The sequence below is a fragment of the Uloborus diversus genome, chromosome 8 (genome assembly GCF_026930045.1).
Source record: "Uloborus diversus isolate 005 chromosome 8, Udiv.v.3.1, whole genome shotgun sequence".
Classification (NCBI taxonomy): domain Eukaryota; kingdom Metazoa; phylum Arthropoda; class Arachnida; order Araneae; family Uloboridae; genus Uloborus; species Uloborus diversus.
This window is the reverse complement of record NC_072738.1, coordinates 147,072,825-147,087,826: the sequence shown is the minus strand read 5'-3', so window position 1 is coordinate 147,087,826 and position 15,002 is coordinate 147,072,825. Positions and strand designations below refer to the sequence as shown.

At 37.2% G+C, this 15,002-nt stretch overlaps 1 long non-coding RNA gene across 1 annotated transcript; it reads right to left on the bottom strand.

The window, feature by feature from the left end:
• Window positions 1-408: 408 nt before the first annotated feature.
• Window positions 409-14,535, bottom strand: LOC129227257 (uncharacterized). The gene is made up of 3 exons (XR_008580826.1): window positions 14,394-14,535; window positions 8,621-8,667; window positions 409-510 (listed from the first exon to the last, which is right to left on the bottom strand). It is a non-coding gene; the product is annotated as an uncharacterized LOC129227257 (long non-coding RNA).
• Between the last annotated feature and the right edge of the window lie 467 nt (window positions 14,536-15,002).

The window sequence follows — 15,002 nt, the reverse complement described above, 5'->3', positions numbered from 1 at the left end:
CTTATTTTATTTTAGAGAATGCAATGAATGAATAAGGCACACTAGTGACATTATAAAACACGAGCATCAAAATCCCATCCTTATTTTCCTTCTCCCCTGCTAGATTCATTCAGATGGAATAGTCTTTACTTGGCGGATTGCCAAATTACAGACAGTCCGCGGTCAAACAGTATGTTGAAATTTTTTTTGATTAATACATGATACAGTATAACCCCGATTTAACGAGTGTCAAGGGACTGGAAAAAATATCGTTAAACCAAGGATATCATTAAATTGAGGAACACAGACATTCAATGCAATTATAAATTCGGATCAGTGAAATGTATCCTTAAATTGAGGAAATCGTTAAATCGGTTATCGTTAAATCGAAGTTAAACCGAACTTCGTAGTTGTACTTACTAGTGCACAGAACATTTCCCGTGACACTTCCCGGCTTCTGTCCCTCACATATTCCCATGCAACTCCATGAAGACACTCTTGAAGACAGGCGTTGAAAATCTCATCTTCGTCCTACATAATGTAAAAAAAAAAAAAAAATGAACATCCACTATTCATTTGAATTTTGAGGTCTTGAATGGGGTCGTTTCCAAAATTTTAAGATTATTTTTTTCTGAAAGAGCATGCTTAAAAAACATAGGATCTGACCATTTTTAAAATAATTTGTTTAAGTTTAATACTTTTAAAAAATTACTAAAATCGGCGCGCTTTCAATGTTTATGCTTCTGTCCGATGACATCACAAATGATGAAATGCCATTCTGTGTTGCCATTCACGGTCCAAAATATTTAATTCGCATCTTTACTTACGCATATTGGCAACGATATTAGTTGATAGCAAGCGTAGAGCGCAATTTTAATTCGCTTCTTGATTATCACAAAGTGGAATCGCGGTAGAAAGATGCGGCAAAGTGCATCATTTGTGACGTCATCAAGACCACGCCTTGTTTGAAAAATCGGACATTTAAAAAAATTAATTAAAAAATAACTGTTGGGAAAATGAAAGTATTTTCTGGGTCCATGTTGTTTTTTTTTTTTTTTTTGCTTATTCTATCAATTTCAGTGACTAAAATTAGTACTTTTGACTAAAGGAAACCGCCCGATTCTCAAATTATGTTTCTCGGAATCACGGATTGCGATAGGACCCTACTCGTTGGGTATCGTTTCATCAAATAGAATGGCTCTGAGGCACATGTCTGTACCTCAGAGCCAAAGGAACGTAAGTCACACAAGGATTATTTTACAGTAGAGAGGAAAAACTTTTTTCTGGCACATGCAAAGGATGGGACGCGCGCTCTTTTAACCCTGGCAAAAAAACTGAAAGGGATTTTTGAGAAATCACGATTGCTTATTGTTCTAACTTGACTGTTTTGATGTCCTATGATTTTATTTTCCTCCAGCCTCCCTCTGCAGCACCGCCGTCGCGTCGTCAGCCGGCCGCCTCACGATGCTGCTCATCTAACGAAAACCGTCTCCAGGTTGTATCACTTACTTGCCTACATTTACACACACACACACACACACACACACACACACACACACACACACACACACACACACACACACACACACCTACACACATACACCTACACACACAAACACATACACGCATACATACAGACACTTACACATACACACACAAACGCATACATGCATACATACAGACACTTACACATACACACACAAACACATACACATACACCTACACATAGACTCAACTACCCGCAGGTACACATACCCCCCCCCCCCACACACACACAAACACACACGCCTACATACACACACACGCTCGTGATTGCGAAACACATAATTTGAATTCAAGATGTCAAAGTTTTTTTTTTTTTTTTTTTTCTTTAAGAATTACGTTTACATGGCTCGAAGCGGAATAGGCTTCTTCATTCAATGCACTAACAAACAGAAAATCGCAATTTTTGGACTTATGTCCTTTTGACTCTGAGGTACAGATATTATGATTAGTAATTTTCTAGTATGGGCAAAACCAGTACTTTATACTATGAGGAAGGTCTGGCGCTCACAGGCTCTTGCCCTACTAGAACAATACTACCGTGTTAAGCACAAAAGTCGTATCTGACTTTTAATCGAAATTGAGTTATGATCACCAGGTAGTTCCTTGTCACATATTTCACGTAATTACAGTGCTGTAATGTCAGTTGTGAATGGGGAATATTTTTCTAAAACATCTGAAAACAGTTGCATCTGAATCAAATACATGGGGGCACAAAACCGTATAAACGGGAATTTCTCATTTTGAGCTCAGCTGTAGATACGGCTTTTGCGCTTGGCAGTAAACAAGTAAATAAATAAATAAAAGACGAACTTAAATAGATGCAAGTTGATGTTTTGAATATCAGTAGCAATTTCATCAAATTCATCTGTGTTTTGCAATGGTTCGCTTTAAAATAAATCAAAGATGAGTGAATCATTATAATTATTTGAGACCAACGCGTACATCTCTTTGGGATACGTATGTTTTGAATTACACATGTAACATCATGTTTTGGCTTTGGCACGTACTATTGGTCAAGTAAAAGCTTGACCACGGAGAGGTGGCAGATGACTGAAGTGGAAACATCATTTGTACTATTAGCAGGGCCGTCCGAACGGTTGGCGAGAGGGGCAATCGCCCCGGGCACCACGAAATGAGGGGGCGCCGCAAGGCGCCCTTGGTTTCGACGGAACGCGACGACATTCAAACGAAATGAAGGGCGCCTTGTGGCTCCCCTTATCGTATAAAATGCCCCGATCGTATAAAATTAGTGGTTTTTCCCTAGGGCACGAAAACATTCCTCTTTCTAAGTCTTAAAAACATTCGTTTCTTTTGTATGACTGAAGCAGATACAATTTCTCAGAATATAACTGTTGAGAATCAAACAAAAGGTACTTCTCCTTTGTCTAGTTCCCACCAAATTTGCTTGAATTCTGTCCCTGCTTACTGTGATGTAACCAGAAAAAAGTTTTCGGAGGGAACATTGAAAGAACAAAAAACTTTTTTTAATTGATCGGATAGGAAAAAGGTGCAAAGGTGTCCGGTCAAAATGTTGACACTTTTAGGTTTAAAAACGCAATTTTAGTTTTAAAAACGCGATTATAAGCCATGTTTATTGACGTTAGAATAAGGGAGGGAGCTCAGAGACTGTTTCCGATAGATTGTTTTTTTTAAACAGATTGAAATCAATCCCTTCTCCCTCTCTGCAGTTCTCGAAATTGAAGTTTCAAAAATGAAACTTTCGAAAAATGAAACTTTCGAAGACAAACTTTGAAGATTTTATGGATAGGCGGATCTGGAGCATTTCCCTGGAAAATTATTCAAATTATGCTCAAAAAAATTTACGCAATGTTTTTCATTCAGGAGCTATTCCACTTAAATTTTTTGTAAGTGTCGTTTAAAAAACCTATTGCTTGTGATATTAAGGAAAGGCTGTATGGGGACCCTTGCACGAATATTTTCTTAAACTCAAGTCTTAAAACGCAATTGTAAGGCCATATTTTGTAATATTAGGACCAATGATTTTTCGAAATTCAAAAACGAAAGCTCTAAACACGCAATTCTTAGCCATTCTCGATGTTATTGAGTACTTGTGGGCTTTTCCCTAAAACTTACAAATATTTGATGCAAAGGAATGACATCTTTGTTCTTAACGTATATAGAAGCTGGTATTGAGTTGGTATAGGTAAAACCAAAAAACTCTTGAAAAGAATCATTCGATGAGTACAGATTGATATTTAATTTTGATGCATTTAACTTCGATGATGCATTTTCTATTTAAAATCAACAAATTATTTATTCGTGTTCTTAGCTTGATCAATATGAATAACTAATTCAATTTTAATTGTTTGTATTTTATCTAGTGGATAAATATTTGGATTTTTAACATTCAAAAAGTTTTTGAGGTATTAATGTTTCACAAATATTAGAAACGGATTCATTACTTGCGTTTTAAATTGTATTATGCATAGCCCTCTGATTGTTCTATTCATTAATACGTAAAAAAAATCAAGTATAACGTGCTCACGCGTATTATGCACTGATGTTATAACTAATTTGATTTTTCTGTGTGTATAGGGGGTGGGGGGACGTCAGGAAACTTTTGCCCCGGGCGCCATCAGCTCTTTGAACGGCCCTTACTATTACTAATAGGTTGTTTGTTATTATTTTGTAACAGATAGGATCAGCAAGAACCTGCCCCTTACTACTCGGCGCTTTCTGGCTCATTTTACCCAAGTAAATGATACAAATGATGTGGTCAAGCTTTAATAGGTTGTTTGTTAGTATTTTGCGATAGATAGAATCAGCGAGAACGCCTTTCACTACTCGACACTTTCTGGCTGATTCTACCAATTACAAATGATTCAAATGATGCTTCCGCTTCAAGGTCATCCGCCATCTGTCCGTCGTCAAACTTTTCTAGTGATTTGTCATCATCAATGTCTGGTCATGGCCCCACTAAATTTCGCTTACTCATATAGGCCGTGGCAATCGCTGAAACTCATGGCAACAAAGAGGGGCGCTATGGGAAATCCCTGTTTCCATCTGTTACCATTGATTGTTGGATACAACGATTCTGTTCAGCGCCTCTTGGCGGTCAAAATAGGCGACGTCCAATCAAAAATAAACCAACTTTGAAACTTGTCATTGATTGGTTAATGCACAGAGCAGCAGATCGTAGTTGCATCGGTTTAACATAGAAAAGTCATAAATTGTCAAGGCCCGAAAGCGTCAGCGCCATCTAGTGAGACCATAGTCTGGTATAGAAAATCAGAAACAATCGTTTTACTTCGTTGCCACGCTACTCAACAACGACGAATGGTTTGCACGCTTTGCGAGAGACTGGCAAAATAACCTAATTTCTTCCAATGCTTCGCATTATAAAATCGATCACATGACTTGAGGTCTTTCCTTCACGAATGAAAAGCCTTCATTCATTTCATTTTTATCTCTTCTCAATGGTTAAAAGTATAGCAAATACTCTGATTCAAGTAGTACACTTTCATGCCGGTTTTAGTAAGAATTTATTTTGTTCAAGTCATCAGCTTGAAAAGCGATTTCGAAAGCTTTTATTTTTTTCAAAGTATAGGTTTTTTTTTTTTCAAAGTATAGGTACTTAGCTTTAATTTTTTGTTTATTGTTCCTGAACTTAAGGGTGCTGCAAAACTGCAATGCGCTTAGTTAACAATACCCTATTCGCAGGGGCCCGACTAACTAAAGTGAGGCCCTAGGCCCACATTAATTTGGAGGCCTCTGAAGACTATAAAGTGAAAAAAAAAAAAAAAGAAAAAAAAATAAATAAAAAAAATGATTAAATACAGTTTTAGGGTACAAATGCACTTTTGGGGGCCTCTTTGTCTAATCACAGAGCTATGTATAAATCACTTATACTTTACAGTTATGAATCCCCTTTGGGCCCCCTCATAGTTGTGACAAAGTAAATTCGTTTCTGGCAGAATGATTAAAAAATCCCATTGAAGAAGTTTTTTTCCGATTAATAAATGTCATAATTTTTTATTTTTGTTAAAAATACATGTTTTTTTTTTATAGTTGCAATGCTATGCCTAATTTTTTAGAAAATTTGGGGCCCCTTAGGTAGATGGGGCCCCAGGCCTAGGCCTAGTTGGCCTGTGTGCTAATCAGGCCCTGCCTATTTGAAATGAAGTTTCATCGAAATTATGTCAGCACACTTACCTTTGAGCTTTTGAATACCAAGCAGCATGAAAAAATAAACAAATAAATAAATAAATTAACAGCTTTAGTATAACAGGAGTACATGCATATAGTAATACAGATACGGAACAGCTCGTTTGATAAAAAATTCTTATTGAAAGGAAATCTTATTTTATTTTTTTTAAATGGAAATAAAAACACTACATTTTTGCAATGAATACTTTAAGTATAATTATACGGAGCAATTTGAGTCACTTTGGTAAACTTGGGCATTGTCCATAAATGATGTCACGCATTTGAAGGGGGTCATGAAATTGTGACAGCTCGTGTCAAGCGGGAGGGATGGGATTAACAAGAAGTGTGACATCACGCATGTTTTATAGGAAAAATTATTATGAAAAACAGTGGGACTTGTGACAAGGGGTGGGAGGGAGGAGGTAAAGTAGGGTTACCAACCTCGGAAAAACAATTTGAGGAGCATCTGTGGTGATTCTGCGGAGCAATTTAAAATTTTTCTGAGCACTTCAGTATTTTTTATAAAAATAACTTAAATTACTTATCTAAAATTGTTTTATAGCTTCAATAAATCATTTTAAGCACGAATATGAAAATAGTCGTTTTTAAATAAATAAAACAGCTTTAAACACTATTTCAATCTTTGAGCATAAGCATCGTTAATTTCTCATATTTACATGCTTGTTATGATAAAATAGCAAAATTTAAGCTTGAAAATTTTCGGCCAAGAAATGCGGAGCTCAAGAACTTCTTTGCGGAGCCGCGGAGTTTCGCCATTTTTGCGGAACAATTCCGCAAAATGCAGAGCAGTTGGCAACACTGGGTAAGGTGAAGTGTGATTCTTTGTGAAAAAAAGGGGGGGGGGGGAGGTGAGATAAAGCGTGGTGCTTTGCGACAAAGGGGCGGGGGAGGGGGCCAAAGGGTTGAAAAAAAGCCAGGATGAAAAAAAGTGTGACATCATTCATGGGCAGGCCTCTTGCGCCACTATCAAGATTTTTTTTCAAAGAAACTTAAAAGACCCAGTTCTTTACTCACCCGGCAAGGTTATGAAATATGTTTTTAAAAGTAACGTGAAATTAATTGTGTAAGGATGTCTGTGGCGGGCCTGCGTTCAGGAGACCCCAGAGAACTTATAGGCTTGAAATTGTGTACAAAATTACTTCGAGACCCGGCAGATTGCCCCTGGGGTTCCTTATTTTAAATTTCTAATTTTTTTTTTGAAATTAATATTTTAAGCCAAATTTCATGTAAATTGCTTATTAAAGGGATGAAAAATTTCCCACACCCTTTAACGTTCTACGTCGTTCGAAACACATTTATTTTTCCTGCTTCAAATTGTTTCTGGAGTTCTTAAATTCGCAACTCCAATAAACTATAGGAAGCGCTGGAGCCACTGTCTAATGGCGGATGAAAAAGGTAAAACAAACAAATGCTGTAACTTATATCTTGCTTTGACGCTTAGTGAATGACGGTTGTACATGTTTGTAGGAAGCTTTCTTTTCTATTCTTCTGAAATTACATTACACCACAAGCTGTCTGAAGTCTGTAATTTACTCCAAAGAAAACACGTGGAATGGAATGTTTTACCTTTTTCTTTAGTACTGTTAATCACCGCAAGGTAGCGTATTCGAGCTCTGGAGTTGAGAATAATTAGAACAGCAAATATTAGGTTTTTTATTTTAGCGAAAAGTCATACGCTCAACTCAATTCATGCCCGTTGCTAAAGAGCAAAATATATTACCAGAGTTCACGAAGCTACTTTTCAAACGTACAAAACTGCCGTTTTGGAATGCTCAGGAGCCCCTTTACAGCTGCAGCTGTAGCTGAGCAAGGGTACAAGTTAGTTTGGAACAAGGGAAAAGGGTGCTCTTAAAAGCGCTTTTTTTTTTTTCTTTTTGTTTGATATCTCGGCTATGTATGTTTCCATCAAGTTCTTTTTGTCATCGGGAGGCAGCGGGATTGTGTTCAATTATGAGTTCTTTACTTAAATTCTGCTTTCTACGAGAGGGAGAGGGAAAATTTCATTTTGTTCGAAACGGAACTGCGTAACGCGTTTTCTAATTTGATTCTAATGAAAAGACGATTTGAATTTTTGCGAATTAAGTAAGATTTCGAAGCAATCTTCAGGGGTTGGTGAGCATCAGCGAGCAGTGGGCGGGGTCCCCTACTTTTACAAAAAAAAAAAAAAAAAAAAAAGAAAAAAAGAAAATGAGTTGGACATACTATACCCAGTTTATTGCATCGTTCAGTAATTCTGTTTGAAGCTGCTGAAACCGCTACAGTGTAACATTCTATGCAATATCATAAATGATAAAATTTGCGATGTTGTGAAGTACAAAAGGGGTGTTGTTAAACATTTAGAAATTTCATTTCTGCAATAAAGCTGCATTACTTTTATTAAAATAACTAGCGGTAAAAGCACGGCTTTGCTCGAAGTAGAAAATTAAAAGGTCGTTTGGATCGCCTGTATATTTACAAATAATGGATGATGAATTTCTCGCGAATATGCTATGTTAATTTGCTCGTCCATGTTATAGTAATTTGCTCGTCCATGTTTTGGTAATTTGCTCGTCCATGTTTTAGTAATTTGATCGTCCATGTTTTGGTAATTTGATCGTCCATTGTATGGTAATTCACTCGTCCATTTTGCAGAGTTGCCATGTTGTAATTAAATCCATCAATGGTGGCTTAATATTGGAATAGAAAAAGAACAAAATCGAATTTTTGAAAAATCGCTTCTAGGTGCTCACTTCCATGCTACGAAATAATTTTGTGCCTAATTTCATGAAAATTTGCCCAACGATCCAGGCGCTATGTGAGTAACAGACACAGACTTTCAGCTTTATTATTAGTAAAGATTTAATTTGCATCCATTTCTGACGTACTTTGAAGTTACTAAGCAGTTAAAATGCAACTTAAGCTAACTTACCTTTCAACGTTGACAGATGGTACCGGAACAGGTACAGGACGGGGAGCCTATAAGATTTTTTGTGATCAATACTTCATAAAATAAGCGATGTCTACATGCAAATCTAATGACAGATTGTTTGGAATTGGCAAACGTCCAGTTAAGGTCTCTAGGACCGTCCATTAATCATGTAATTTTTTCGGGGCATTTTTTAACCCCCCCTCTCCCTTGGTGATACATGTGAGGTTGAAGACTACCCCCCCTACTATATCACGTGCATTTTTAGTAACTACGAAAAATCTTATTATTCTTTTTAAATATTTATAAAATACAGGCATAAGTATCATCTAATAATGAAAAACTACAATAAAAGAATATTGGAATACTTCTTTGCTGGGTACTTTCGGCGGTAATCTAGTAAAAGATCATTCGCCCACTTCATAAATTCTTCTTTTGTAGTATATTTTTGTTTCGCATTAGCCCACAATTCATTTAATTCTTTTTGAGCTACACCAGGTTTTTTCCTATCTTATATTCCGCAAATAGGTCTTTATACAGATCACCTACTTTAGACATTGTTTTAATACAAACGTACGAGGTTAAACAATTTACGCGTGTATTCAGTGCCAAAACAACAGAATAATAGAGTCAGGTGGGCGCGCGGGCGGTTTTTCGCGGCTCGCGATCGAGAACTTCACTTCGCTCGTTTGGCAACGGCGCGGCGGCGAATCAAAGTCGCACACAACAAGCCGCTTTTCGGCTGAGTGTTGCGCGCGTTGCGCGTTTGTTGAAAAATAAATACACGTGATATATTACTACAACCCTCCCTCCCTCTATGTGATGTTTCGTGATTTTTTCTGGACCCCTCCCCCCCCCTTTCGAGCCTCACGTGATTAATGGACAGCCCCCTATCTGAATAATGGGGAAAAGTAAAAATTTGATGCACGTATTCCGCTCATTTGAATGAGACTCAGCTTAATTTAGAGCTTAACATACGAGTACATCTGCAAAAGGTGAAATCCCTAAAAACTAATAGATGCTTCCATTTCCGACTGTGAACCGGATTTTTGCCTTTCCATACAAACCGTGGTCATGCAAACAGTATAAACATTGGTACTTTTTCGTTAGAAGTTGGAGTACGTGACTTGATTTGGCGTTTTATTCACTTTCTATCTTGGCAAAAATAGAAATATAACGTTTACGTTTTGACATGTTTGCTTCTCTTCTGATTTTCTGTTTTAGCTTTTAGCATTTATTAATGACACGATGCATCCATCTATTTAGCTGATTTTTTAACGTTTTAATGGATCTTTAAATGTAGTTTTATTTTGTTTGCACACTATTATATTTAAAATTTTCAAGCTTTAAATATTTTGTTTTTTATTTGGTGGATTATTTCTCAATTTAGTGGTTTAAATTAACTATTTGGTTGTTTTGTTCAAAAGTCCATCAAAAGGGAAAATAACGCATGTTTTCTACAAAACAAGTTTTGAACATTATCTGTTTCCAACCATTTTCAATTTTTGTTTCCAGTATTGAAGTGCTTTAATTGGGTTGTTTCCAAAATTTTAAGAGTATTTTTTCTGAAAGAGCATGTTTAAAAACATTCGATTTGACCAATTTTTAAATAATTCGAAAAAGTTTAATATTTAAAAAAAAGTATTTTCATTGGTGCGCACATTCAATTTCATTTCATACACTTCTGCTCATGGCATCACAAGTGATGAAATGCCATTCACTGATGCCATTTGGATAAAGATAATTATTGGCTTTAGATAAAGGTAGAAATCTTATAGCGCAGTGAAAGCAACGAATTTCATGTTTGCTTCAGAAAAGCCTTCTTTCAAAATTCTCATTATGATTGCTATTAGTATTACTGTTTAATGGCAACCTTTGTATTTTAACAAAATGCTTAAACATTCAGCTCATCAATGGAGTAGCGCGCAGAAGTACATCACTTGTGACTTCTGCAGTTTCGTTCTTACTGGAACTCTTCAGTCTAGCACTAGTGATTAACCGAGCCGGAACCCAAGCTTTGCCTTCAATTCACGAGTCGAGCCTGCTTATTAGAATATCGGTTAAAAGAATATCCCGCTTAATGTAATACATTTTCAATGTCCCAAACCGTTGATGTCTATTATTTTAATCCCTGTTAATGGAATATCCCGCTTATTATAATAAATTTTCGTGTAAAATTGGCTATTCCATTAAAGTCCGCTCATTAGAATATCGGTTAAAAGAATATCCCGCTTAACATTTTCAATGTCCCAAACCGTTGAAGTCCATAATTTTAATCCCTGTTAATGGAATATTCCGCTTATTATAATAAATTTTCGTGTAAAATTGGCTATTCCATTAAGCGAGCTCGACTGTAATTAAAATACCAGAAAGCACAAGAATGAACGAACATACGTATTTACTTTTCTCAGAGTTGAAAATAAAAACAACGAGTTAAAATCATCATTCTAGAACAATTTATGTTCACATACAGTTCGACAGTGTTGCCAGATGGTCAAATACAGATTTCCCCAATTCCCTTCCAACTTTTCCCCAAAACACGATGTTTTCTATCAAAATTCCCCAAATTCAAAAATTATTTTTTCACTAATATTTTCATAAAATGAATCGACTTCCTCTGATATTTTTGTCTCTTAAAAAAATGTTTTTTCCCCAAATAACCAAATTTTCTTATAAAATTCCCCAACTTTTTTTTTCTTCCCATTTTCGCTTTTTTTTTTTTTTTTTGTCTTCTTTATCTTTTTTTTACCTTCACTAATAACAAAGCTGAAAGTCTCTCTGTTCGGATCTCTCTCTCTTTATCAGAATCTCTGTCTGTCAGGATCTCTGTGACGCGCATAGCACCTAGAATGTTCGACCGATTTTCATGAAGTTTGGCAAAGAATTAGTTTGTAGCATGGGGGGTGTGCACCTTTAAGCGATTTTTTGAAAATTCGATTTTGTTCTTTTGCTATTCCAATTTTAAGAAAATTTTCCCGAGCAAAATTATCATAAGATGGACAACTAAATTACCAAGTTATCATAATGTGGAACCGTAACGTGGGAAAGCCAATTGGCGAGAAATTCATCATGCATTATTTGTAAATATACAGGTGAACGAAAATACCTTTTAATTTTCTACTACGGGCAAAGCCGTACGGGTGCCACTAGTCATAACTACAAGCGCCTGACCGAGAGCTAAGAAATAACCAAATATTTTTTTTTCTACTCGCATTTACTATTCTGCTTCTGTATGTACATTTAAACTACGATTTTTGTATGTATTTATACAAGAACATTCTTTATCATACTTATTTTTGCCTTTTTCACTTATCAATTAGTTACTCACGCAGAACTATTAATGAGAATTCCGTAGAATAATATTCCTCATAATGCGAAATCCATAAAGTTGAGCAAAGCTAAACCAACGCTGTTTGATACAAACAATGTAACTACTAGATGTCAAGACGCGAATTTAAATACGAAAAAAAAAAAAAAAAAAAATCCCGAGTTTTTTTCCCCCCCAAGTTTTCCCCAAGAAATAAATTTTTCCCCAAAGAATTCCCCTCAAAACCCATTTCCCCAAAATTTCCCCAGAGAGCACCAGATTTCCCCAAAATGGGGAAATTTCCCCCAATCTAGCAACACTGCAGTTCGATCTTGTAGAGTAAGAAAAAGAGAAAATATATTTTTTTTTCACTTAGATAAATTTGAAATTATTGTTACCTTAGCTTGAAATTATTTTACGGACTACATTCATAGGATTATAGGCGTAGATAGGATGTCTCATGATCCCAACCACACCATGACACAACTTGTAGGATATTGGTCGTTTTCTTTAATGTTTGCCGGCCTATATGAAGTACCACTCTCACGCCAGATCAAATGTCGTTCCACAATCAGGCGACAGTCTGAACCTTCATTCATCTGAGAAAGGTACACAAGCCCAGTCGACTTCCCTCCAATTTCGGTGCAGACGACACTATTGCAAACAAGCGAAACGCTAACCTAGAGCAATGGCATGTACGAAATAAATCGACGGGAGCATATTTCCACTGCATATTGGCACGTCTGGCTACAGGTTTTCGGGATATTGACTTGTCAGTAGCAGCAAGAAACTGTTTTGCTACCCCGGTAGCTGTGCTGTGCCAATTTCTTTTTGTTGCTAGCACTATGTACCTGTCTTCTGCTGACGTAGCCTGCCACTGCATGCTAACGTCTGGCTACAGTTTTTTCGGGATATTGGCTTTTCAGTAGCAGCAAGAAACTGCTTTGCTACCCCGCTAACTGTGCTGTGCTAGTTTCTTTTTGTTGCTAGCACTATGTACCTATCTTCTGCTGACGTATACTGCCACTGCATGCTAACGTCTGGCTACAATTTTTCGGGATATTTGTTTGTCAGTAGCAGCAAGAAACGGCTTTGCTACCCCGGTAGCTGTGCTGTGCCGGTATCTTTTTGTTGCTAGCACTATGTACCTATCTTCTGGACGTCGTACGGCAAACACACCTCCCCCGTAACGTTTGTTACTTATTGCATGTTTTCGAAATGACTTAAAACAGCATTCAATTTTCAAACAACAAACTTCAACCAACAAACATTGCTAAAGCCTTAAAACAACATTGTGGCTGACTTCGAACTCCCTGGCAACATCTGATATTTTTTGCCCTTCTTCAGTTTTGCCAGTAATACGACCACCCGGTAAATCATTTAAGTGGTTCAGGAAGACAGACAGAAAATTTTAAGGTCGTCAATTGATTTTTTCCTGTCAAACTCTGTCTTTGAACAGCAAAGGTCCTTAATCGCCAAATCCTTTATCGCTCATCAGCGCTATGCTATCACGTAACGAATAACGTCGTGAACCCAAAATTTGCATACAAACAACACGTATTACTGTATCCCTCACTTATACTAATTTCCAAATTTCCTTGTCTTCCATTTTGTGGTTGCTAACGCTGCAATTGACATCCGTTCTTGGAAACTGCCCACCAGTGTATTTAAAGTAATTTCGAATTCCAATAGATGCTGTCACTTCCTGACCAAGAAACCTCACATTCTCATTCTACGAAATTTTACACGTTATAGCCCAGTGGCGCACCTAGCATGGGTGACACCCGGGGTGTTAATTTTGGTTATCCCCCCCCCCCCGCCACCTACAAACGCAAAAGAACATTTTATGCAAACATGAAAACACGAAATTTATGCAATTTTCAGAAGCAACTACATTTGTGTTATAACGGAATTTTAAGTGGGCTAATGTACAAAAAACAAGTAAAAGTGGGAGGTCTGCGGGTTTTCCCGCGGAGAATTTTCAAATTTGAAATCTTAAAAATCCATTTTGGCTTCATATTTTTCAAAAACTTGCGATTTTACTTTGGGTGTCACCCCCTCCCCAGACGGGTTACGGACTGCCCCCCTCGCCCACCTCTGTAGCGACACCACCGTATAGCTTACAAGTGCACCAATGAATTTGGGTCATGCATACCACTCTTCAGCACCCGTTTCAGTCGAAACGACAGAGAAACATTTCGTTCCCTCAAGATGGACACCGTGGATTCAACCGTTCAAATTCAACGTCCTTGGGGCACGTGTTATTATTAGCCGAATCAGTTCAATTTTGCATTCGTGCTTTTGATTAAAGTTTCACAAAACTAGGGGGCGTCGTTTATTTAATTAAGAAAAAAAAAATCAGGCATAAATAAGTATCACCCTAATGCACATTTGTTTTATACAACGAAAATATTCAGACGTCTCACATGCCCGAGCAATATTATATTCTCAAGAAAAATGTGCCCCTACCTGTTTTTTCTTCGGCTTGTAAGGTTTGATGAAATTTAATTCCGGCCCCACAAAATAAGGCCGCGGATGCGGTTCTCCAATGTCCGGTTTCAGTGGTGGTGGTGTCAGGGGCTGACTCTGACCATCCGCAGAAGACGGCGGCTCATTCCTAAAGCATGCATCGGAGAAATATTGTGATATGCTTTCATATGAAATTTGAAACCGCAGTAAAGCATCGTTTATACGTCTCTCGGTTATACAAGGACGGATACAAGGGAGGGGCGATCGCCCCTCCTTTGAAGGACCATGTACTGGCAATTTTTACGAATTGAAGTCCTAAAATGCTGGTGTAGGCCCTTTTTGATGATGTTATGAAAAGGAATGCGGTTCGATATTCCTTTCCAGAAACTTTTCAGATTTGAAGTTTCAAAGGCAATTTCAGGCGATATTAGGAGTAAGAATTTTGCAAAACTCCCCCTGGGGTTTTTACAAAATGTAAATCACAAAGACGCGATTGTAGGCATCTCGAGTACTGTTAGGGGAAATAATGGATTCAGTGACTATCTTTTGGTAATTTTTCGAAACTGAAGTTTCAAAAAGCGTAATTTTAGAAGACCTTCGATGATGTAA